The sequence below is a fragment of the Ursus arctos genome, unplaced genomic scaffold, assembly GCF_023065955.2.
Source record: "Ursus arctos isolate Adak ecotype North America unplaced genomic scaffold, UrsArc2.0 scaffold_1, whole genome shotgun sequence".
NCBI lineage: Eukaryota > Metazoa > Chordata > Mammalia > Carnivora > Ursidae > Ursus > Ursus arctos.
The window spans coordinates 55,835,247-55,860,689 of record NW_026622763.1 but is presented as its reverse complement, the minus strand read 5'-3'; the positions used below and the strand labels follow the sequence as shown (position 1 = coordinate 55,860,689).

Below are 25,443 nucleotides of genomic sequence, written 5' to 3'. Positions count from 1 at the left end.
GGAATCCACTAGATGGCGCCCAGATCTACCACTGCATCTTGCCTCGGCGGGGCGCAGGTCCTGGGAACTGCGGTGGATTTTCTAAGAATGGCTGGAGAGATCAATAAGATCCGTGTGCAGCAGCTTCCTAGAGATCTGCCCCAAATGCTGTAAGCCAAAATGCTGTAAGCTCCTTCACACGGTTACTGTAATGGAATCACCAAATATGGGCAACGATGTTGTGGTTTTGAGGCCGAGAACGCCTGCAATTTCGCTGCAAGGGACTCAGCCACAGGCAGCAGGCAGACCCACGCATTCATTTATCTGCAGTTCACAGCCTGTTCCCGGGCGAATTGCATGCCGGCGACTTAGACGCTACATAGAAGCTACCCCTTCATGCCAAAATATTGATTTAGTCAACGACACTGCTATTAGTGGAGAAGGGGGAAAGGGACAGGAAAAAGGGAGAGATCTTAATATTAGCTTTCATGCATGCATAATCCTCTCTCGTTTCTATCAGACAATTGAACACTCTGCTTGAGATGCAAACTCCAGGATTTAATCTGATGTAGATTTCAGATAGTAGGAGATGAAGTGTTTTGTTTTTCTTTTGAATGGCACTGGCCTTTATTTCACAGATGAAACACTGAGGCCTTTGTAAAATTATTTTATACTTTATTAATATTCTTCTAGAAAGGGACACATCTTTTCTTTCCAATTCAGGGTAGTGGATAATGACTTTGGCAGCATTTCCCTGCCTCTTTCAAGTTTATGGGAGCCCATTTCTCATCATTAGGCTTAAGATGCAGATCAGAAAGAATGAGCCTCATTCTGGAGCTTGTCACATCAGTGTTGCTTCTTAGGTGATTAAAAAGAAGCAGTGGAATCTTGAAGAAAAACATCTGACAAAAGGTAATGGATATACAGTTAATAGATGAAAATCCGTGATGGCTTAGGCATAACCAGCCGGGAACACCTTCTCTGCTGAGTACACCTGTGCATTTCAGCTCAAGAGCAGAAATAAGACTCTTCTTCTGAGGCTCTTAAAAAAACCTGACCTGCTCTGGCCCCACGAGCTAAGGTTTATTTGAGCCTCCCGAAGGTGATTATACTCAGGAGGAGGTGTTTTTTCCTGCAGTTAGTTTAGGAACTCGGCACTAGTCAAATGTTTCATGCAGCTGCTAGTTAGCAGGTTAAAAGGTATGTAGCTTCTTTAATTAAAAAATTGCAGGTTCATTTTAATTTTGGTCAAAATAGATTGTGTTATTTTTCAAGTTCCTGTGGAATAAAACAGTACTCTCCTTCTCTTTGCTTGTACTTGCCCAGTTCCTATTCTGTCCCCACCTTCTGCTGTCATGAAAATTAGAGGGTTCAATCGAAAATTCTTAAAATCTCCCCAGGCTTATAATTTGGGTTCAAATAAACGTTTTTTGGAAAAAACACAATATGGGGTATATGGAAATTGTGTAGCAGTCAACAGAGCTATTTCTTAAAAAATGTTTTTGCTAATAATGTTGGTTAGGCTAGAAGTAGATGAGTGGCCTTTATATTCCATTCTGGAAAGTATTTCGCCTGGTGTTCAGTTGGTTTGCTTATTGTTTTCGGGGGGTGGGGGGGGAGGAATGGATATGCAATGTAATCCAGAAGTAAAGTACTTTTTCAAAATGAAGACATTTATTTTTCTTCATTAAATTATGGTATTCAATATGTCATTAAGAAAAAATGATTTCTGGTACATTACTAGTAAAAAAATCTGGAAGTGACAAAAAAGGATGTCTGAAAACCAGACGATGGTTAACCATATAAATCTCTAGAAGTAATATACTTTTCACCTCTGGGTGCCACTGTTCAACTGCTTCTTGTTTTTTACGACTGTTTGAAGGCTGGATGCTTCCTGTAGATGTATTCTTAAAAGAATCTGTTAAAGAGACATTTCCTCTATCTCTAGTTATCTGCTAAATAACTTTTTGGCACATGGATGTAAATTCAACATGGTTGTGATTTGCCATTTTAATTACCAAATGATGACCAAATAACATTGAAGATTGTTTATATGGGCAATTGGCCAGGTTAAAAGCCTGATTTCATCTCCCGTGGAAATAAATCTTATACTTACCTTTTGGTAGACATTTAACCAGAAAAAGCCATGAAGACACAAGGGAGTTTTAGCTTAAATTTGTTGCCATCTGTAGACATGATTTTAATTCTGCACAAATATTTCCATAGAAATCAATTTTATAAAGGGAAATAATGGATAGAAGTGGGGGGAAATTAATCAATTAAAATATAATTTGGAGAATCTAACATTGTTAACTGAGATATTATTTTTCCACTTAATTTTAAAGCTTAACTGCTTCAGTGTTTCCATTAAAAAAAAAAAACCTACAAAATATATTTCTGTATATTTCCAGAAGTCTTAATTCTCAGGCACGATTATTTTAATAACTAAAAATAAGAACTATATTTGCAAAATACATGAGTAATCTTTTCTTTTTACAAACCAAGCCATGAGTTAGTATTCTGTACGAAGAAACAAATGCGCATGTCTGGTTGGTTTTTAACTCTCCATTTATTTATTTTAAACTTGGGGTTCATCTGAAATGCCAGAAGAAGGGGTTTTAATGCCAAAGTTAATTTTGTTTTGTCATATACAAAGTAGTTAATCTAAAAATTATTGATTGATATTCTCCCTCTTTTAACTCTTTTAGGACTCAATATTTAAAGCAAAACTAATTTATCTAGGTGTTCTACGGCACAAAATTAATTCTACTGGGACTGGGCCAGGCCAAGCCTCATTATGGAACAGTTCCTCTTGCTGAACTAGCCTAAGCCTGATTCTTACTAGAATACTTTTTCAAAATTATTCACAACACAGGACTTAACCCTTGAGATGCTATAGAATTGATCTTCAGTATTACACTTAATAGGCCATTTGACGGCATCAGGGATACATTAAAATGAGAGTATGTTTTATCTCTGTTGGTGCTGAGACTGGGACTTTTAAATTATTTGTATTTGTATTTGTATTTGAGTATATTGGAAGGATTTTAGTTTTGTGATTCATATACCAGAATTGAAGTAATCATTAAAAAATTTTACCCCTGCTCCTGTCTGTTTCACCATAAGCATATTGCTGACCCTGTCTTTTTTCATTTGTATGTAAAGTGGTGAGTTTCTCTCTTTGTCTGGGTGGCCAAATAGTTGTTTGTATCACCCACATGTTTGACTGGCTTTCTTTGCTCAAATGTCTGGTCAAATTGGTTATTTTCGTGTTTTTGTACATACACAGAGCCCAAGAGTGTAAACTGTTAAGCATCCATTATTTGTTGCAGGTATGAAAGGAGTTTTCAGCATCATATATGTTCTTCGTGTGTGTGTGCGTGCAGTTTTCATTTAATGTCTGTACAAATATCATTGGCAAGTGAATTTTTTTAAGTGTCAAAATTTTTATGTTGACTTTTTGCTTGTTGTATAGCGGTTTGTGAGGATTTTCCACTGGAGAATCTCTTGCATTTTAAGTTTCTCTGCTCAGTGTGGGCATCTCACCAAATTTTTCATAGAGTAGCTTTCCTCATTCAAATTGCCTCATTTTCCAATAGAATGTTACTAATTTGGCACAGTATATGTATATATATTTTTTCTTTTTTCTTTTTTTTTTTTTTTTGTGTGAAGAAATATTTACTTGGTGGTAGTGATTTTGTGCCCAATCTACCAGTGGGATCTCCCACAGAGAATCATATGGTGGTAACCTTGAGTGTGGTTAGATGTCTTTATGAAGGAAAAGCAATGATTTAGTCTTTACGTGATTTGCTTGATCTATATGCTAATAATCCCCCCCACCCCAAATGGACAGATTTCCCTTAGATTAGTAAATTGACTTGGGGCCTCAGTGTTACATAGACACACCAACAGAAGTTGTTGAAGTAATGTTGTGAGACCTAATTCATCCGCTTAAACTCATTCTATCTGAAATGCAATAATAACCGCTAAGTTTTCCTAATGTAAAAATAGCCCAAGTCAATTATTCTAGGCTGTCATTAAACACTAAATAACAGGATTAATAAGTAAACATTTAGGTAATTCAGTGGTGCTTGATAAGGAAACCCATTGGTTTACATAAAATTAAATTGTAAAAGTCACCTATGTAGGTCCTATCATTTCAAATAACATAGGTTTTTTAAAAAAGCTTTGTAAAAGCATAGACTGACCAGTGAATTTAATTTCTCCATAAAATAGTAGTTTTAATAGAAACTGTTGCCTTGTGAAACTGAACTCTCAATCTGTAATGTGCTTCTGTTATAAATCCATTACGAAAGGTATTTAAACTGCATAGATCCCCCCCTCCTCCCTTATATTCTCGTTAGCTTAGATGCATTAAGAAAGAATAGGCTCTAAGCTTTGTGGAAATTTAATAAACATTTGTTTTTTATTAACAATTTAAATATAATCTCCAAATAGGTGCAGATCTATTTTTGTTCAAATCTGTTCACAATAAATAACAGGGTCCAGGAAACTTTGGTAAGGTTTATGGTTCTCCACAAGAAAGTGTGCTTAGAGCTTGGCAGGGAATATTTTTCAATTTCTTTTTCCCCTGCATCTTCCCTCTGTGGAAATCAGTATTCCCAGTCAAAAGTGAAAGAAAAACTCCTCTCCAAAAGAGAAGGCCCACTCCCCAGTTTCAATTTATTTTTTATTTCAGTTGGAAAATCCCCACTGAATGAATTTAAAAAAAAATTAAATGTATCCTGGGAACATGCCGTTCAGGATTTGGGAATGGAACTTCAAACGAAGTTGGTAAAGGAGTCAAATGCGTAAGTGGAAACTTTGAGGAAACTGGCAATGGGAGACTGGAAATCAGGCAGTCATTTACGTTTTACTCCGCCACCTCGGCATGTGAGTACAAAGCAGGGAGCTGGCAGGGCTGTGAGTCAGAATTCTCCTCTCAGGAACTGAGCTGAGAGAGATTCCCAGCATCTGTTTCCTCCACTATCACCCAGAGGATACTGGTGGTAAATCACAGGGAATAAAAATAGCCTTGGAAGTCTAGTTCCAAACAAATGTTACACATGGTTGGCTATGGGATCGTGGCGTGGCGTCTCTTCTCTCCAAATTCTTCCTTAGCTAATTAACAGATATATTATTATTTTTACATTGATGAGTTATATTGCTTAAGTTGTTCATCAGAATGTTGAGCAAAATCTTGACATTTTTATTGATCTCAATTGAACTATTACCTAAATGACATGGTGTTTGGTATAAAAATCCGAACCATGTAGTTACATGAAGGTTGGTCTATGATCAATAATCACAGATGTTAAAGCTTTGCTTTAGACACCAGAAACACGTATTTCTCAAATAGAAACACTGCTACATGCTTCTCATAATAGTGCCGATTGCCAGTAGACTCGTAGGATCTCTCTGCATTTTGGTTGCAGGAAATCTGACGGCTAGAATCTTACAACTGAACACAACTAAAGATCCTTTAAGGTTATATTTCACATATAAAGAAATATTTCTTCAGTCTGGCTGAAATTGTTGTAATTTGATATTAAGTTATAGCTTCAGATTTTCAACAAAAACAGCAGCTTTAATAAATGAGATTAGCAAGTGGTGAAAAGTTCAAAGCATTTAATGGAATTGATCTACTAAATTAGCATTGACAATTTTTAGTGGCTATCTTAAATATACATTATTATCATGAAAGAATTAGTCCAATTAAGCCTTTACATTTGGAAGATGCCCAATCTGACCTTGTTCTACTCAATGTGAAAAGTGAGAGGGTCTCTGGGCTTATTAAAATTTGGTGCTAAATCAATAGGTTTGGGGGACCCTTTCATGGCTATTTGGAAAGGAGAAGAAATCCAAAGGTTCATTATGGTGGCAGATGGGTTATTAGAATAGTTATGTATTACAAATAAAAACAATGGCCAAATAATAGAACAATATTCAATAAATACATCGGGTAAAACAACAAGAGTTGGGTTGTTTTCTCACGATTTCTCACTACAACCATATATCACTGGGTATACTGAACACATTAGATACAAAGGTCATGCGTTTTTTTTAAAGGTTTTATTTATCAGAGAGAGAGAGAGCGAGCACAAGCAGGGGGAGTGGCAGGCAGAGGGAAAAGCAGGCACCCCACTGAGCAAGGAGCGCAATGCAGGACTTGATCCCAGGACCCTGGGATCATGACCCAGGCCAAAGGCAAATGCTTAACCAACTGAGCCACCCAGGCATCCCAAGGTCATGCATTTTTAAACTGAAATAATTATATTTGATATCAGGTTTTATTTAGAGCATTCTGAATTACTAAATAAGCAGCTAATTTTTAAAACATAGAAATATATGCAAATATACATGAAGAGATAAGTATGGGACTTTCCAGAAATCTACTTCCTATCTATTCACAGTATGTTTTATATTCTGTTGATATAGACCTCTATGATGCATTCAGCATAAATATCATAAAAATAAAATTGGGTTTTGCATTTTCAGGCCAAGCTTCTGATGATGTCTGATTATTCATATTTATCATGAAATTTTGGGGCTCTGGCTCTGGAAGGGGCTTGCTTTTGAGAGATCAGCTCCTTAATCGACAAGCATATAACCTTTATCACTGCAGCTGAGGAGCCAGCTCTTTTGTGGAAGCATTTAGTAAAATGTATTTTAATTTTGTCGTTGTTGCTGTTGTTGTTGGTCTCCATTACAATATTTAATGGTCCATTTCTCTAACCTGGGCTTCTTACCCATTTGGGGACATTTTTAGTAGAAAAAGATGTTTCCTTTGTCAGATTTCTTCAGAATTTGAGCGTTGTAACTAATACACCCCAGCTTTCTCTTTCGTAAGTTGAAGAATCCAGTTCTATAAACTGATAATCCTGTTCTTATTTACTGACTTCTCAGCATTTCTAAGTTCTCCCCTGAATGGTCAGAAAATTATTCATATCCATCTTTAAATATAGAATTCCAAGAGCGAGCTTAGTGCTTTATTGGGGTATCCTGAGGAAGATGGAGGATGATCTCATTCATTCTTAAGGATTTATTGAAAGGCTCCTCTTGCCAGGCTCTGATAGGTGCTGGGAATACAGCAAAGAAAAAAAACAAAACAAAACAAAAAAACTTGAGGGAGAGCAAGACTTGCCAACAAATAATGACAACATCGTGTGGTAAATGCTGATGTGGGTGTGTACCACGTGTATTTGTATGTTACAGCCCTGATTCCACAGCCATGTCAGAACACTGTTCTAACTGTTATCACAATGCCTATTGGTAAGTCAGGTTTCTACCCAAATCATTTCTAATTCTTTATCTCCCACAATCAAGGTGTCTTTGGAGCACATTTTTCTTACTAAGTTTAATTCTGAATTTTATTTCTGGTTATTTATACTGTTTCGTCTTAACGTGTTGTTTTCCCTTCCTAACACCATTTTTGGCATCTCTTTGTTGTTCAGTTTGATGTTACAAAACACTATTTGTGATATCCTAAATTCGAGCACTTTAGCTACTGCTTCCCCATCAGGCTGTAGTTAGCTGGTGAAGAGTTGTCTGCTCCTGTTCATATTTTCCCAGGATGTCTTATAGGACAGGATCTAAAGCCTTCCTAAAGTCAAGCTAGGTTTTCATCAACTTAAGTTCTGTGATCTACCAGGCCTGCTACTTTGCTATGTAAGAAGCTGACTATATAGTACCCAGACGCGACCAGTTCTTTGTGAAGTCCTACTGATGATTCCTGGTCATATAATCATAAACACACTCAAGAATTGTGGTTATTTTGGTCCTTTTTTCAGTCTGTAGGCATCTGCTTAGTTCTCTGAATGTTACACCAAAATAGAGATGATAATTTTGTACCACTCATTCAATGTTGTCAGATGGAAAAGGTCAGAGTCGGGTATATAAGAAAAGGTGGCAAGTCCTATATCCTGGTCACAATCTATCACTTGTCAGCATTAGTTCCTTCATAGTCTGCACTAATCATGGCATGATGCAAGATTTTATTTGGTCACCATGGGCAAGTTTTTCCCCTTTATTGATTGTAATACGCCCTTTTGGTTTATTGTGGTAAAACAGGACATGATAGATAGCAAAATGATTGAAAAAGACAAAACACCTGTAATTCCCCTATCTGGAGATGACCATTTTAACATTTTGGCATGCACATTTCTGAGGTATATGTGTTTATTAAGCATACATATAATTTTGAAACTTGCTTTTTTTCACCCAGAACTATACAGAGTTCATTTTTCTAAGGTAGCACACATCATATAACCATACAAAGTCAACTTTCCAATATCAAACCTCTGTTGTGGTTTTTTGTTTTTATTGTTTAATAATACTTTCTTAAGTCCCTGAGTAAAAAGAAACCTTTCCTTCATACATACCTTTCTGTGGCATTATCTCTTTTTTAATTCAAGTAGATTCTTTATCTCTTAGTAACTGTGGTCTCTGAGAGTAGATATGTTCATGACTTATCCTTATGCTCCTTAAATTTTAGCTGCATAATCACTATTTATTGAATTAATGAACTTTAGTAATGGGAATTGAAATTCTGAGCCTTTGTGTTTTGGTCTTAGTTCTGCTTCTGATTTTATTTATTTATTTTTTAAAAAGATTTTATTTACTTATTTATTTGTCAGAGAGAGAGAGAGAGAGCACAAGCAGGGGGAGCCACAGGTTGAGGGAGAAGCAGGCTCCCAGCTGAGCAAGGAGCCCCATACGGGACTGAGTGGAAAGCAGATGCATAATCAACTGAGCCACCCAGGTGTCCCAGACTTTATTACTTTTTTAGCAAGTGAAACATATTAAACAGTTAGAAAATATAAAAAAGAAAATAATTCTACTACCCAGAAATAAACCTTATTATTATTTTGGTGTGGTTTTTCCAACCTTTCCTTTCTATGTGTTTCCATGCATAGGATACATGATTTTCACTTAGATTTTTATCAGAATGGGACCATAACAAATTACTATTTATAACTGCTTTTTTTCTTATTAATATAACATTTTTACATGATGGACATATGCCTAATCATCAGTGTTGATGGTTGTATAATATTCCACAGTAGTGATATGCCGTAATTTATTTACTTTGTCCTCCTCTTATTGGGTATTTAAATTATTGTCTAATTATTTATTTGTTTATTTTTACTTTTAATATTTTTTAAAATATTTTATTTATTTATTTGAGAGAGAGAGAGCAAGAGAGAGATTGAGAGAGAGAGAACAAGTGGCAGGGAGGGGCAGAGAGAGGAGAAGCAGATTTCCCAATGAGCAGGGAGCCCAATGTGGGACTCGATCCCAGAACTCCAGGATCATGACCTGAGCCGAAGGCAGGTGCTTAACCGACTGAGCCACCCATGCACCCCTGTTGTCTACTTTATACATTATACAAACAACATTGTAACGGATACCCTGGTTCATACATCTTTGAGCACTTGCCTATGAAAGGTTTTAAAATCCTCTTTTAAACTATCAAAAGTTGGGTGAGCTTATAGTCCCTTTTCCTTCCATCCCCAAATTAAAACAAAATATAGCTGATTTGTATTTCTTTAGTGTATCAGATGGCCTAAGATTTAAAAAAATTATTATTAAACCAGGGTATGTTACTCTGGTGGTGATAATGGAATTATTTTCTGTCTCAAATTCATTCTAGAAGACTTGTTTGGCTTCATTTGATCTTTTTTTTTTTAATTTTCAAGACTTTTATTATATAGAAGTATTTATCCCAAAACAACTCTGATAGAGATTTACAGATGGGGACGCTAAAGGCTAAGAGGGATTAAATACTTTTGCAAAGGTGCACATGCTTATTAAACAGAACCAGAGCCATAGATCCCAACTTGAGTTCTTCCTCTCCTGATGCTTATTTTACCTCCTTCATGACCACCCAATCTCAACCTTGGTGTGTTAACCTGGAACAATTTCTTTCCTTTTACATTTTCTTTTTAATTGTATTTAAGATGAATTTATTCCAACATTATCAGAAGTTCTCATGTTATGCCATGTTGAAAAATCACTTTCAAATCCAATTTATTTGTTATTAGAAGTGAAGTCAATAAAGATGATTTACTCTAGCACTGTCTTTGGCATTTCTCCTTTTCTATTTCAAGAAGATGGCAAGTCATCATTTTTTGAAAGAGGTAAATTGTAACTATAAGGATGGCTTCATTTGATCTTTTGTGACATACGAATTGGTCTTTTTTTCTTAGAGTTAGTCCTAAATACAGAAGAAATAAAAATTTAAGTGTTCACATTTCCTGGAAGAAGTTGTTAAATCTCGCTAAATCTTCTTGTCATTTCATAAATGTTCAGACTTATAGGGAGATTGGTTTCTGTGATCAACTCTCTTCTTCAGCTTCCATGTTTGTAAGTAGGGAAAGTACTAATCCTGCTTCTCATGGGCAGTAACAACTCTTTGGGAACAACAGCAAAGTCACCATAAATAGCTATGAAAATGTGAGTAGTATTACAGAAGTGCCTTCAATTAGAAGACTCTATGCAAGTTGCATCCGTACCTGTGGAAGTCTCTTTTTTTATTCTTGAGAAAAGCACTTGCATTTGTCTCAGCTGTTGCTTTAATGCTAAGCAATATTTATAGCTAAGCTAATGTTTATACAGATCAAAACATTTAGTGGATCAAAACATTTGTAAGAAAGAAAATGGCAAAGTCCAGTCCCTGGTGTACAGTAGGAGGACCAGGAATTCCAGTGCTCCCTGTGTTGTCATACTGGCTAAGTCACATAACCTCCCTGGCCTTAACTTCTTAATCCATATTTTAAAAAAATCTAGTATTTATCAAGCATTTACTAAAAGATAGGTTCTTTCTGAGCGTTCCTCCCAAACATATATTTATATAATTTTGTTTAATCTTCACAAAACTAAGGAGGTAAATTTCATTATTACCCTGTTTTATAGAAGATAGAGCTATATAGAAGATAGTCTACTGGATCCACTTCATAGAATGGAAGTTGATGGAGTCAGGATTTGAACCCTGGTCATCAAATTCCAGAGTGTGAACTCTTAGCCACAAAACTAGGTTGGTAATCTTTTTTTTTTTTTTTTTTTTTTAAAGAATAGGACTGTATGAACTTCATGGTCCCTTCTATCTGTAACTCATATAAAACTCTAACTTCAAATATCTCTATGATAAATAAAAAACAAACCCATCTTTTGATGACTTATATATTCTCCCAAACATCCAGATATCTGCTCTCTTTTTTTTTTTTTTTTAATTTTTTAAAGTAGGCTCTGTGCCCAGCATGGAGCCCAATATGTGATTTGAACTCATGACCCTGAGATTAAGACCTGAGTAGAGATCAAGAAGTGGACACTTAACCGACTGAGCCACCCAGTGTCCCAAGATGTCTGTCTTTTTACTTTTTAATCCTGATGCTTTATATTCTGTGTCCCCAACCTCTGAGGTTGTACTGTCATGATTTTGTGTTTTAATGCACTTAGGTCTAGGTGAAAAAATCAGAAACTACAGGAGCTGACTACCTGGAAGTATCATAGTTCAAGCTCTACAAAGAAAATTAGAGTCATTACTAGAAAAGAATTTTGAAAATCAGGATTGCAGTGTTTACCCATTTTGATGGTATCTATCATGCTAGATTTTTATTTTTATTTTTTTAAAGATTTTATTTATTTGACAGAGAGAGAGCACAAGCAGAGGGACCAGCAGGCAGAGGGAGGGGAAGAAGAAGACTCCCTGCTGAGCAGAGAGCCCCACGCGGGACTCGATCCCAGAACCTCAGGATCATGACCCGAGTGGAAGGCAGATGCTTAACTGACTTAACAGCCACCCAGGTGCCCCTCATGCTGGATTTTTAAAGAGCTTCAGCTATCTGATTTGGGGTAGAAGAAGCACCAAGGTAACATTATACATTTTGGGAATGGGTAAGAAAGTAAAAAGTTGCTACTATTTTTGCTTAAAATGAATCAATGTTAATTGGAGATTGTGAGATTTTACCATTGGGAACTAGAAAATAAAGAGAGATTGCTATTTTTATTTTTAAAATAAATCAATACTGTAAATTGAGGTCTGGTCTTATTAAAAACCGGAGGGAAATAGGAGATTACTATTTAGTTTTGTCAAGTGATACTGAATAATATTAAATTTGGTTGATTAGAGATTTTTTCTCCCCCAAATAACCTACCAGGAGGAAGTGGCCCAAGTTGTGATGTCTTAGAATTAAAAAAAAAAAAAAAGAAAAAAAAAAGAAAAGAAAAGTTAAAAAAAAAAGAATTAAAAAACTTTACAAATCAGCAAAATTTCATCATGGTTTTAGCTAGTAAAATCATTTTGTTAACAGAAATAAATCTACAAACACATGGATTTTCACACGGAAATTTGGACTATTCAGGTAAAAGTGGTGGGTCTGCAGTTGAGCAGTTGTGTGCTTCTTGGCGTTAACCACCCAGCATACCACAGAAGAATGATTTGCAGAGCCGATGCCAGAGGAAAGAGGTAGGAATCAAGAAGGGAAGAAAAGAGCAATGGTTAACCAACACAGCCTGAAGGGAAAGGTGAAAGACATCTGAGCCTTAGGCCAAAGAGTCGCTCAGCTCTTATAAAAAGGCGTTGTGGGATCTTTGGGGACCACAGAGCTGACAGGCCGCTGCTTTATAGGTCTTATTGGGATACTTTCATGCAGGAAGTGGTATGGGACTCGAATTTGAATTTACCTACCTTCTTTTCTTTTTTCTTTTTTTAAAAAAATATTTTATTTATTCATTTGACAGAGAAAGCACAAGCAGGGGAAACAGCAGAGGGAGAGGGAGAAGCAGGCTCTCCGTTGAGCAAGGAGCCCGATGTGGGGCTCGATCCCAGAACCCTGGGATTAAGACCTGAGCTGAAGGCCGATACTTAACTGACTGAGCCACCGAGGCACCCCTATTTTATTTTTTTCTTAAGTAGGCTCCATGCCCAGCATTGAGCCCAACGTGAGGCCTGAATTCAGGACCCTGAGATCAAGACCTGAGCTGAGATCAAGAGTCGGACACTTAACCGACTCAGCCAGGTGCCCCATGAATTATCTATCTTAGAAGGAAGCTACTTGAACCTTGCTTGCAAACTGATAGCTCCAGAGAGCCAGTGCCTAGCAGGATAAATGGTGGTGTACAGGAAGGAGCACAGGGTGGGAAATGGGTTGGCTGGATTCTAATGCTGCCTACATCGCCTGGACAAGTCTCTTATCCAGTCTGGGCTCAGTTTCCTCTAATATAGAGCAAGAGTTCGATAGTGGATCCTGGTACACTTCTCTCTCAGATCATTCCCAAGTGTTGGGCATCCTGGTCTTAGGAGCCTGGGTCCTCGGGACTGGGAGTTTTGTTTGCGCTGGATGATTACAGTCACAGTGGCTAAAGGACAAACTTTGTCCTATATGTCACTGTGATGCTCAAGGGGGATGCCTATTGACAGTAATGTTGAGGTCTTTTTCAAAGCTTATTTTGATATGTTGATATATTTTATTCTTTCTTAAAGTCTTGAGCTGCTTTTGTGTATGTACAAGCAGTGCATACTCCCCGTGAGCCTATTCATGTTTCGGAACGTCAGTAGAAAGAAATCCTATCAGTTAATGTTAGGTCAATAAGGCATTCGGATGAAAAGGAGTTAACTTTTGTTCTTGATCTGACTCTAGAATTATCAAGAAACAAAAAAGTCTATGCTAACAGAATCATCAGGAAACTACTTATAAATAAGCTTCTTTTTTTTTTTTAAAGATTTTATTTATTTATTTGACATAGAGACAGCCAGCGAGAGAGGGAACACAAGCAGGGGGAGTGGGAGAGGAAGAAGCAGGCTCCCAGCGGAGGAGCCTGATATGGGGCTCGATCCCAGAACGCTGGGATCACGCCCTGAGCCGAAGGCAGACGTTTAACGACTGCGCTACCCAGGCGCCCCATAAATAAGCTTCTTGATAGATAATTTCATGAAATATGATTTCTAGCCATTTACCTTTATCCTCTACCTTTTCACCATTAGAATGAAGGTATTTATAATCCTCAAAAAATAGTATCCTTTCTATAATAAAATGATCAGTTATTTAAAATTTGTTTAAATTATTTTAAAAGGCAAACCATGCTAGTGTAATATCTCATAATTCTGTTCAAGAAATACTTTCTTATTTGAGAAGCTTGGAAAACAAATTTCCAAATAAGCAATGTTTCTTTACTTGTTTATGTAACAATAGCTAATTAGTTACTTGTTTTTGAACTGGTATGGATTCAGAAATAACTCTTATGAAAAATCCTGGCTTTGCCCGCAGGTTCTTATTGATCCAATTCTGAATATAGAAGAATGGCCAGAATCTTGGTCAGACTCACCAGTGTTACCCAAAGATATCAATTTTACCATCAGTTCATTTGATTACTTATGCTTACGGATTCACTTCAACCACCAATCAATAATATTTGTGATTTAGGCTATTGCCTAAAAGTACGTGTTGCTCAAATCCCATCAATTCTTATCAGTTTAAAGCAGGGGTTGGCAAACCTTTTCAATAAAGGGCCAGATAGAAAATATTTCAGCTTTGTAAATTATCTGGTCTCTATTGCAACTATTCAACTCTGCTGTTGTGTAGTGCAAACTCTATTGGCTGTGTTCCAATAAAACTTTATTTATGGAGACTGAAACTTGAATTTTATGTAATTTTCAAATGTTGTAAACTATTATTCCACTTTTGATTTCTTTTTCAACCATCAAACAAATGGAAAAATCATTTTTATTTTGTGAACCACACAAAAACAAGCAGTGAGGTGGACTTGGCCTGCAGGCTGTAATTTGCTGAACCTTGATATAGAAAATTATTTGTGAAGAAATATTGCAAAGACACAACTGATAATTTGTGGCTGAGAGTATTCTAAGTTCTAGCTAGTGGAATGTGAGCAGAAGTGATGTGTTGTTGCTTCCAGGCCTGGTCCATAAAAACCTCCCATGCATGCCCCTCTTTGTTCTTTTCCCATATGTCGAATGTGGTGGGGACTCAACATGGAAGGAGCCTGGTTCTCCTTTTGGCTTTACATGAATAAGAAACAAATTTCTAGGGGCTCCTGGCTGGCTCAGTTAGTAGAGTATGTGACTCTTGATCTTAAGGCCATGAGTTCAAGCCCCATGTTGGGCTTGGAGCCTACTTAAAAAGAAAAAGAAAGGAAGGAAGGAAAAAAGAAAGGAAGAAAGAAAGAAACGTCTATTCTCAAATTACCCAAATTCAGTGTTAAGCCACTGAGATTTTCAAGGGTTTCTATGTCAGCAACTAGTGTTATCTTAACTAATATGTTGTTAATTCTTCCAGATGTTTTTGGTCTGACTTTTTTTTTATCATGATATGTTAGTCACCATACAGTACATCATTAGTTTTTGATGTAGTGTTCCGTGATTCATTGTTTGCATATAACACCCACCCAGTGCTCCATGCAATACGCGCCCTACTGAATACCCTTCACCGGGCTAGCCCATCCCCCTCCCCTCTCCCCTCTAAAACCCTCAGTTTGTTGCCCAGAGTCCATAGTCTCTCGTGGTTCATTTCCCTCTCTGACTCTTATACTAAATTGAAGTCTCAAACGCTGTGCGCTTGGCTGGGCTTTTCTTTGGTCTCTTCATCTCTTCATTTCCTCCTTCTCACATTTAACTGGCGGATCAGAGACAGGGTTACTTTCCATATTTGAGAATGTAGTTTGGTGGCCATTAACATTTACAGAAATGTTACAAGAAATGAGACAGGTTGCTTTGACCGCAGAAATGTCAGTGAGGGAACTGTCCCCAGTATGAAGCCCACCTGAGAAATTCTTTTAGAACTCGGGGTCAGGAAAAGCTTATCTTCCCCTGAGGAATTTGTATGTTTTCTTATCAACAAAGAATATCGTTGACTGTGTCTGATTGTATTCCCTTTTCCCTTTTCCCACTGGTTGCCAAGAAGCTCAGAGCCAAATTTTTGGCTCAACCTTAATAATTTTATTGAACCCTGTGGCCTACATATCTGCATTCTTAGTTTCCTCCTGGTCTTGACCTTCTATTCTGCTGTGTGTTTTCCTTGTTCCTGATTTTTTGGTTATTTATATTTTTCAATTTTATTGCTTGTTTTCTTGTAAGCTTCCTCAGATCCTTTGTGGAACAAGGTGGGGTAAATAAAAAATGGCTTCAGTTTATTAATAGAATATACCAAAAGCATTCCTTAATCACCAATTTAGTCGTTTGGGAATTAGAACTTCAAATTTATTTATTTTCAGGTTCTCTCCTTAGTCATTGTGTCTCATGGTTTGATGAAGGAATGATTTTATAATTATGAAAGCTGAAGGCCTTTACATTTCTACATTCTACTTAAAAAAAATGTCATTTTATCAGAAGTTCCTATTGTTTACCACAGAAATTGTAGAAAGGTCATAGATACATTTGACTGACAGGTGATAGACTGGGAAAAGGTATTTTCAATGTTTAAAAGCAACAAAGAGTTAATATAAAGAATATACAATGACCTACTGCAAATCAACATGAAGAAAATAGGAACCCCAACAGAGAAATGGTCAAAAGATATGAATAGATTATTTTCACAAGAGTATACTGGGAAATCTAACAAAAATATATATGAACAGATGCTGAAACTTATCAGTAATCAGAGAACAGCAAATTTATACAAGTTATGGCTTCATACTCATCCAATTGGCAAATATTAAAAGGTGGATAATAGCAAATATTGGCAAGGATGTGGGCAGTGGGAACTCCCAAGTACTGTTGATGGGAGTATGGACTATATAGCCATTCTGGAAAGCAATGTGTCAGTATTTAGTTCAAGTTTATAAATATCTTATGACCCCTCCTACCTATATATTCCAGATAAATTCTTCCGTAAGTCCAGTAGGGGATGCACAAAAAGTTCATCACAGTCTTGTTTGTGGTAGCAGGGTGTTTGAAGCGTCCTACGTGCCTACCACAAAGAGTGAATGAATAAAATGTGGTGTATGCATATCTTGCAGTAATTGGGAACAATAGAGATTTACAGTAACATCTTACGATTTTAAAAGATACTATTTAGTGAAGAGTGTATGAAAGAGAGAAAAATTTAAAATAGCCACGAAGAAAATAACATAATTTGAAAGGATTCAGACAAATTAAGATATCAAGCCCATTGGAGTATGTATGCATATAGTGGAGAGGAGTAGGAAGGACAGATGACCATCTACCCGCTCAGCAACAGCTTTGAATTTATCAGTGTTTTGCAGCAGCTGAAACATGAAAACTTTGTAAAAGTCTCTATCTTGGTAAAGGAAGCACCTCTGACTTTATTCATTCACGGTGTGGCATGGTGGTTGGGAACATGGATTCTGGGGCCAGCTCCTGGCTCTGCCGTTACTTACTGTATGACTGTGGGGAAGTTACTTAATCTGACATCTGAAAGATGGGGATTTTCATGGTTCTCACTGCATAAGGTTGTTGTGAGGATTGAACAAGTTAATATTTTAAAGCCCTTGAAATGGTGATTGGTACATAGTAAGCATTATACAAGTACTTATTAAAGAAATAAAGCCATTTAACAAATATCAGAGCACCTAACACAGGCAAGCACTATGCTGGATTCTGGGAATACAGGTCAGAAAAGAGGACCTTTATTGCTGTTCTCATTCTACCCTGGACCTGGGTTCCTGGATCTTAGTACTTGCTTCATGGCTTGTCCACAGGCTCCATCTATTGCTGTGCCTGGGTCTTTGTTTTCTTCTCCCATGCTTGAATCTGTCTTTGTTCTCTGACAAATATCCTAATTACTGAAGGTTTGGGTGCCTGGAGAGGTGCACTCGTGTTTGAGGACCCACTCCAGTCCACTAGAGTCTTCTAGTGTTAAATGTACCCATGATAACTACTCTTGCAGTTCCCCCCTGGTGGTTCCACTCACCTTTCCTCCTTTTGCTGGGTACTTGTCAGAATATCAGGTCTCTCCAAAGATTCTGTCTTTGTTAATCTTTCCATCATAGTAAAAGTCCTTCCCAGGGGTTCCAGCCAGAAAACTAGGAGTTAGCTTTGATTCCTCCTTCTTTCCCTACTTAATCAGATCCATCAGCAAGTCTTGTTAATTCTACCTCTAAAATATCTCTTGAATCTGCTGTCATCACCCAAGTTCAACTTGTGACCTTCTTATGCTTGGACCTCTGCAGTAGCTTCTTAATTGGTTTCCCTGCTTTCACTCTTTTTTTTTTTTTTTAAGATTTTATTTATTTGTCAGAGAGAGAGAGAGTGTGCACAAGCAGGGGGAGCAGCAGGCAGAAGGAGAAGCAGGCTCTCCGCTGAGCAGGGAGCCCGATGCAGGACTCAATCCCAGGACCCTGGGATCATAACCGGAGCTGAAGGCAGATGCTTAACCGACGAGCCACCCAGCTGTCCTCCTGCTTTCACTCTTGACCCCAGTTGCTGTATGGCAAAAAAATGCAAATTGTATTTTAAAAATGCAGATTGGATTATGTCTGATCTCTGCTCATACCCTTCAATGACCTACTGTTGCACTATTAGTGCTAAACCATTATTTAATTGATAGAAGCAAGTTTTTTTTAATTTTAATTTTTATTGTTTTTTAAAGATTTTATTTATTTACTTGAGAGATGGAGTGAGAGAGCACAAGTAGGGAGAGCGGCAGAGGGAGAGGGAGAAGCAGGCTCCCCACCAAGCAGGGAGCCCCATGCAGGGCTCACTCCCAGGACCCTGAGATCATGACCTGAGCCAAAGGCCGACGCTTAACTGACTGAACCACCCAGGAGCCCCCGGAAACAAGTTTTTAAAATTAAATAAATTTGATGTGTAACATTGTGTAAATTTAAGATGTACAACATGTTACTTTGATACATCTATATTTTATAATATGATTGGTGATATAGTGATATTTATACTTATCATATTACATCCTTATAGTACAAAATTGTTGTCTATATTCATTATACTGTGCATTAGATCCTATTTAGTACTTGTTATAAGTTTGTATCCTTAGATACCATCTCTCTCATCCACAACCCCAATTACCTGGTAACCACCACTTTACTGTTTTTTATAGGTTTAACTTTTTTAGATTTCACATATAAGTGATATCAAACAGTACTTGTCTTTCTCTGTCTGACTTATCTCAACATAATGTGCCCAAGGTCTATCCATGTTGTCACAAATGGGAGGGTATCTTCTTTTCTCATGGCTGAATAATATTCCATTGGGTATATATACCACATCTTTTTTTTGGTAGGAGCAAGTTTTGAATCCGTGTTTTCTAACACTTGGGTCAACCCCAGAGCTTTTAGCTATGAAATTTTCAAAATTTAAAAAAGAGCACAATTGTAATATTTGTTTAATATTCTCTGTTATTAGATATTTTTTTGATAAAATTAGTTGGCGTGGGAAGGGGGAAGCCTGAGGCATAGCTGTTGGCAGCCTCTTGGTTTCTACAGTCTTTTTTTTTTTTTTTAATTTTATTTTTAAGCAATCTCTACACCCAACACGGGGATTGAACTCACAACCCCGAGATTAAGAGCCTCATGCTCCACAGACTGAGCCAGCCAGGCGCCCCTGGTTTCTGTTGTCTTCAAGCAGGTGAGCATCTCTCCCCGGCTCCCCTAGTCTTCAGTTTTGGGGGGAAGGGTTTGTATTGTTTTTTCCTCAGAACCATGGCCCTGAGAATGTCTTTTCTAGTTCTGATCAGAATCGGGATCCAGGACCAGCCCGGGGTCAGAAACAGGATGTGAAGAACTAGCGGAAGGGCGCTGAGCAATCAGGGCCGGGGCAGCAGACAGTGCCTGAAGCAGGGATAGATGACACTGGAATGAAGCAGACAGAAAGGGAGTGGAGGTGAGGGTCCCAGGCTAGAGTCCAAACAGCTGGGTCAAGATCTGAGGAATGGTGTGAAGGACTGGCATGGGCCATCACGGCTGAGGGGAGAGCAGTGGAAGTCCTAAAAACCTGACTGGGCTTGCTGGAATCCTTTCCTCAAGTTGCAGAGTAGCTTCCTTTTAACTGACTCTGTTTCTTTGTCTGGTGAGCCGGGTCACCACACAGACCTTGTCAGAATTTAATGCTCTCTTTAAGCAGGGGAGGTCTCAATCTCATGAGAATTACCTGGGGAGATTTTGTAAAAAACTAGGATGCCTAGGTTACACCCACCTGAGACCAATAGAATGAGTCTCTGGGGCTTAGTGGGGGTGGGTTGGGTTTAGGTGGGTTTGGGCCAGGCATGTGTGATTTTTCTTAAAATTCATCCTGGGATTCTGAGGCACAATGAGGGTAGAGAACCACTGCTTTAAGCACTCTTGTTTTGAGCAAACAGGATCATTCACACCATTTGAATTTTTTTTTTTTAATGTAATCTCTATACCCAACGTGGGGCTTAAACCCACAACCCTGAGATCAAGAGTTGCATGCTCTTCGGACTGAAACAGCCAGGGGCCCCTGAAATCATTTAAAATGAGAAAATGTAGCATTCTGGAGTAGTGCTTCTCAAACATTAAGGGGCTTGTGAATCACCTGGGGTCTTGTGAAAAAGCAGATATTGGGTTAAGTGGCTGGAAGTGGGACCTAACGATGTGGCATCGCTCACAAGCATCCACGTGATGGGGGAACTGCCGAGCAGAGGAGCACCTGGAGGGCAGCAAAGCTTTAGATCTGATAGTAATTGAGTGCTGAGTCTGTGCCAGGCCCTGCACTTAGTGCCCTGTAGTCACTGGAGTCTCACAAGCCTGTGCGAGAGGTCCTGTTTTGCAGATGGGAAGACTGAGCCCTGGCTAAGTTCAACAACTTGCCCAGGATCGTCATGCTGGTAAGTAGTAGGACTGGGATCTGAAACTAAGCCGACAGTGTCAGAAGCAGTGAGATTACCCACAATGTAATACAATTTCAGTGGCAGGATGGGTTGTTCAGGGACTTGGCCCCAAATCTGTGTTTATAGAACGTTATTTTTACAAGGTTGTGTATTTATTTGAGATGGTGCTGGAAGAGGGGGATAAAAATAGAGGGACCAAAGAGAATATGACCAAACCTGTAAATACATCTATTCATCCTCCACTCAGATGGTTAGTAGTTATCTACTCACAGATAATGTGCTGGGGAAATGGAGATGAGTCAACAGGGTTCCTCCCTCCCAGGAATTCACTTTCTTATATTTGGGTAACAATAGTGCAATGTGTTGTGCTGGAACAGAGGTGTGCCCCAGGGAGCACAGGAGGGAAGAAGTGTCAGGGAGGGATTTGCTAAGCTACACCCACGTCATACAGAACAATGGTGTCAGAGGGCAATGGTAACATTTCAAACCGTACAGAAGGGACAGCTCTGGGCACATGAGGTATGATGTGTTTGTGTATGATTAAATCCATGATACATCATCATGGAGTTTTATTAGAGACCCACTCTCAGGAAATCCCTAAAAGAAGTAATAAGTGGTATTTCAGAAGGTGTCTGACACACACGGAAAAATCTGGTTTCATATCTCTAAGTAACAGAAACACTGCTATGCCAGCAGAGAGACTATGTTGGTTCTGGTTTGGTGTACTAGTCAGAATAGGCTAGTTGTGCCTGCAATAAAAATAACCCCAAATATCAGTGGCTAAAACAAGAAAGATTTCTTTTTTTTTTTTTAAAGACTTTATTTATTTTTTTGACAGAGAGAGAGACAGCCAGCGAGAGAGGGAACACAAGCAGGGGGAATGGGAGAGGAAGAAGCAGGCTCCCAGCAGAGGAGCCTGATGTGGGGCTCGATCCCAGAACGCTGGGATCACGCCCTGAGCCGAAGGCAGACACTTAATGACTGCGCCCCCAAGGCGCCCCCAAGAAAGGTTTATTTCTTGATCTCCCTTGGTGTCCAGTGTGGATTGGTACATAGATGGGTGGAGAATTCTGCTACATTCCACATCTCCTAGAAAGATGGCAATTTCACCATCTTAAGATGTGACCTTCCAGTACCATATTTCGGGGCTCCTCCAAGCAGGGAGAACAGGCGTGGAGTCAAGAACTGCCATTTAACGCTTTTACCTGGAAGTGAATATTCACTTCTGCCCTCATTTCATTGGTCACAAATAATTACACAAATAATTGGCCATGTCTAAGTTCAAAGGGATGAGAGAGCTAGAATCTTTGTGTTTCCTAAATATCGGGGAATGTAACTATGTCTGCTAAAGCCAGTCTCTTCAGCTCCACCCATGTGTGTTGGAAATAAAAGGGTTGTGTTTTTCCCACATGAAGCACAATATGACTTCGTTACTATTGGTTATCATTCCTTTTATATTTTAACATATGTGGGATTGTTGGCAATCAGATTTTTATTTAAAAGTAGTAGAAGATCAGTTTTCATCAATATTAAAACTATTCTTTTAAAGTTTTAAAATTAAACTACCACAGGTATTACTTGAAGCAGCATGACTATGAATTTCAAATTCCAACCAATATGAGGATTCTATGACAAAAATGATTATAACATATAAAATACAATTTATTAATTATATATAGAATAACATTAATAATCTATAAAATAATTATAACTGAATAAATGTGCCCCTGTTGAACATCCAGGGATTACAAGAGCAACTTCCATACGGAAGCTATACCCCAGTGAGCTGAATACAAGACGTATTCACTGTTTTTGTTTTTTTAAAAATTGCCTTCAAAATCTCTCACACATCACCACCCCTATCCTCCCCTGGGCTCAGGAAATATGGGAGAGATTCAAGGAAGAGAAAGGGTGGAACCTATGGGGGAAAGAAAGGGGGCCGATTTGGGTGGGACTAAACAAATGCTCTGAAAAATAGTGGCTCACCCTCTGTCTTCCTTCTCTCCTTGGTTGAAGGGAACTGGTGTTCCCCTCCTTAGCTATGCCCTCTGGAGACCAGAGCCGTCCAATAGAGCTTTCTCTGTCTGTGCTGCCCAGTACGGCAGTCTCTAGGCTCCGGTGGCTGTGGAGCACTTTGAAGTGTGCCTAGTGCAAATGAGGAATGGAATTTTAAATTTTACTGAATCTAACACATTTATTTATTTATTTTAAAGATTTTATTTATTTGTCAGAGGAAGAGAGAGAGAGAGCACAAGCAGAGGGAGCAGCAGGCTCCCTGCTGAGCAATAAGCCTACATGGGACTCGATCCCAGGACCCTGAGATCATGACCTGAGCTGAAGGCAGATGCTTAACCGACTGAGCTCCCCTGGGCATACGAATTTAACACATTTATGTAGCCACAAGAACCTGGGTGTTAGGAGAGAGGGAGGTTGTTTTTATTCTTGCTTTCTTGGCGTAGGCTTTTCCGCTCATGAAAACTATTGAATCTCCCACACAGGGGATTATTAAAGGATGAGTTTGCCCAGTCTGAGAAAGGGGTAAGGGGAGGACCTTGTGGAGATGTGAGTCTGCTGCAGTGCCTCCCTCCTTTGGCCCAGGCAGGGGTCAGGGGGCCAGGGGAAGACATGATGCCCAAAGACTTGCAGACGTAAAAGTGGGGACTATCACATGAATCTCAGACTTTGTCCTTTTTATTTATTTAATTTATTTATTTAAAAAAGATTTTATTTATTTATTTAAGAGAGGGAGAGAGGGGAGAGGAATAGAGTGGAGGGAGAGGGACAAGCAGACTCCGGGCTGAGCATGGAACCCCACGCTGGGCTCAGTCTCACAACTCTGAGATCAGGACCCTGAGCTGAAACCAACAGTCGGCGCCTTAACCTGTCTGAGCCACCCAGGTGCCCCAGACCTTGTCCTTTTTAAAAGGAAGACAATGGCTTTTGGCATGGGAAAAAGAGAAAGAGGCAAATGAAGCTAGTGTAGTAATCATTTAATGTAGCATTACATCTATTTCTTTATAATATATTTGGGTATAAAATCTTTATTGTGCTCGAAATTCTTATTAAAAATGCAATGAAGTTTAGTTTGCACATTGGCAGCCTTTCACTTCTCAAAGCGTTCTTTTGTAAGAAAAATTTTTTTGATAGTAGCTGTTTAATGGAAGACATGGGCAGCTATTGAAAGAAAGCTAATGCCAGCAAGCATTCACCAGGCGGCTCCTGTATGCCGATGCTGTACTAAGAATGAATGGCACTTTGCAACACCATCTATGTTTTAGAAAAATGACTTCTTAGCTGCCAGGTCCCCATGAGTGTGTTTCCTGGAATCCTGTATACTTTTCTACTTTTGTCTACTGTCCATTTTGGAAAACATTTGCTTTTATTACACAATTGTAAAAGTTAGTGCTCATACTGAACGATTTAATGAACCGAGGTGCTTCAGACCTCACGTAGCCTGACTGGCCTCCCCTAGATCCTTGAGCAGAGGCCATTAGAGAGTGTGTTGGCAAGAGGCTTAGATCTGATTCTTGATGTGAAGGCAAGTATGATTCTGAGACATTGTGATTTAAAAAAAAATAGAGGTGCCTGGCTGGCTCATTCGGTAGAACGTGCAACTCTTGATCTCAGGGTCCTGAGTTCAAGCCCCACATTGGGCGTTGGGCGTGGAGCCTACTTAAAAAAAATAGAAATTCTTACTTTCTGAATTAAAACTATAATTCACCTCAAATAAACTTAGCGCAAAGGAAGTTCTTTTTAAAACATAATATCCAACGACATCAAATTTTTTTTTCCCACCAGAGGGTATGTATAAACAGGAAAAATTTTTTTCAGTGGAAGGTTAATTGTTGACATCACCATATTTACACTCAAGTGCAAGACCATTCCTAGTTCTAGCCCCTGTAACATTCCAGAGCCTACCTGTATTTTACTCTGACATTGTCCCAGCATAAAATGCTGATATGCTAATTACTTCTCCAGATCATACCCACGGTTCTGATGCTATAAGACAAGTGTTCAAGGTTTAGTTTTTGAGTTCAGAATAATTAGGTAATTGGCATCATCCTGTGACAAGTTTCCCCTTTTCCTGAGGTCTTTTGACTAATGGCTCTATTGTTATTGTTGGAGTGGGTCGAGCTCCATAGAGCCATGACGCAAAACTTGATCTTTGGTAGAAATACCTTACACATTTATTCCTTCCAGGAAACCAAAGGGCAACAAAGCCACATTCCACGTTGAGAACCTGGCCTTTTGCACCATGACCTAACCTGTTCCAGGTGAAAAATATTAGGTCAAAAATAGTTTCATAGGAAAACTTTTACCTGGGTTCTTGCAGTGGTCCTCAGTCCTAGCTGCACATTAAAATCGGCTGGAGAGAAAGAAAGGAAGAAGAAAGAAAAGAAAGGAAGAAAGAAAGAGAAAGAAAAAGATTGGCTGGGGAGATTTAAAAAAAATGACCATTTGGGCCCCATCAGAAACTTGTTAAAAAGACTGATTTGGGGGCCTCATCACATACCTACCTGAATTGAGACTTTCCACAGGCGGGCCTTTGGTATCTGTATTTTAAATTGGACTCCCAGATGACCAGAGAAATTTGGCCGACCTGATTTAGGGTGTCAATCTTGGGAAAGAGTACTTAGTATCACATTTTTTAAATGAATTTAAGTGGTTCTAAGGACATTTCTAA

At 38.5% G+C, this 25,443-nt stretch overlaps 1 long non-coding RNA gene across 1 annotated transcript in view; it reads left to right on the top strand.

The window, feature by feature from the left end:
- The window catches only part of LOC123000648 (uncharacterized), a 101,012-nt gene that overhangs the window by 60,537 nt on the left and 15,032 nt on the right, over window positions 1-25,443 (top strand). The window contains exons 5-8 of the long non-coding RNA XR_008961539.1: window positions 10,894-11,014; window positions 11,631-11,849; window positions 12,291-12,445; window positions 19,428-19,537. This is a non-coding gene — a long non-coding RNA (uncharacterized LOC123000648). The remainder of the gene's footprint in view (window positions 1-10,893; window positions 11,015-11,630; window positions 11,850-12,290; window positions 12,446-19,427; window positions 19,538-25,443) is intronic.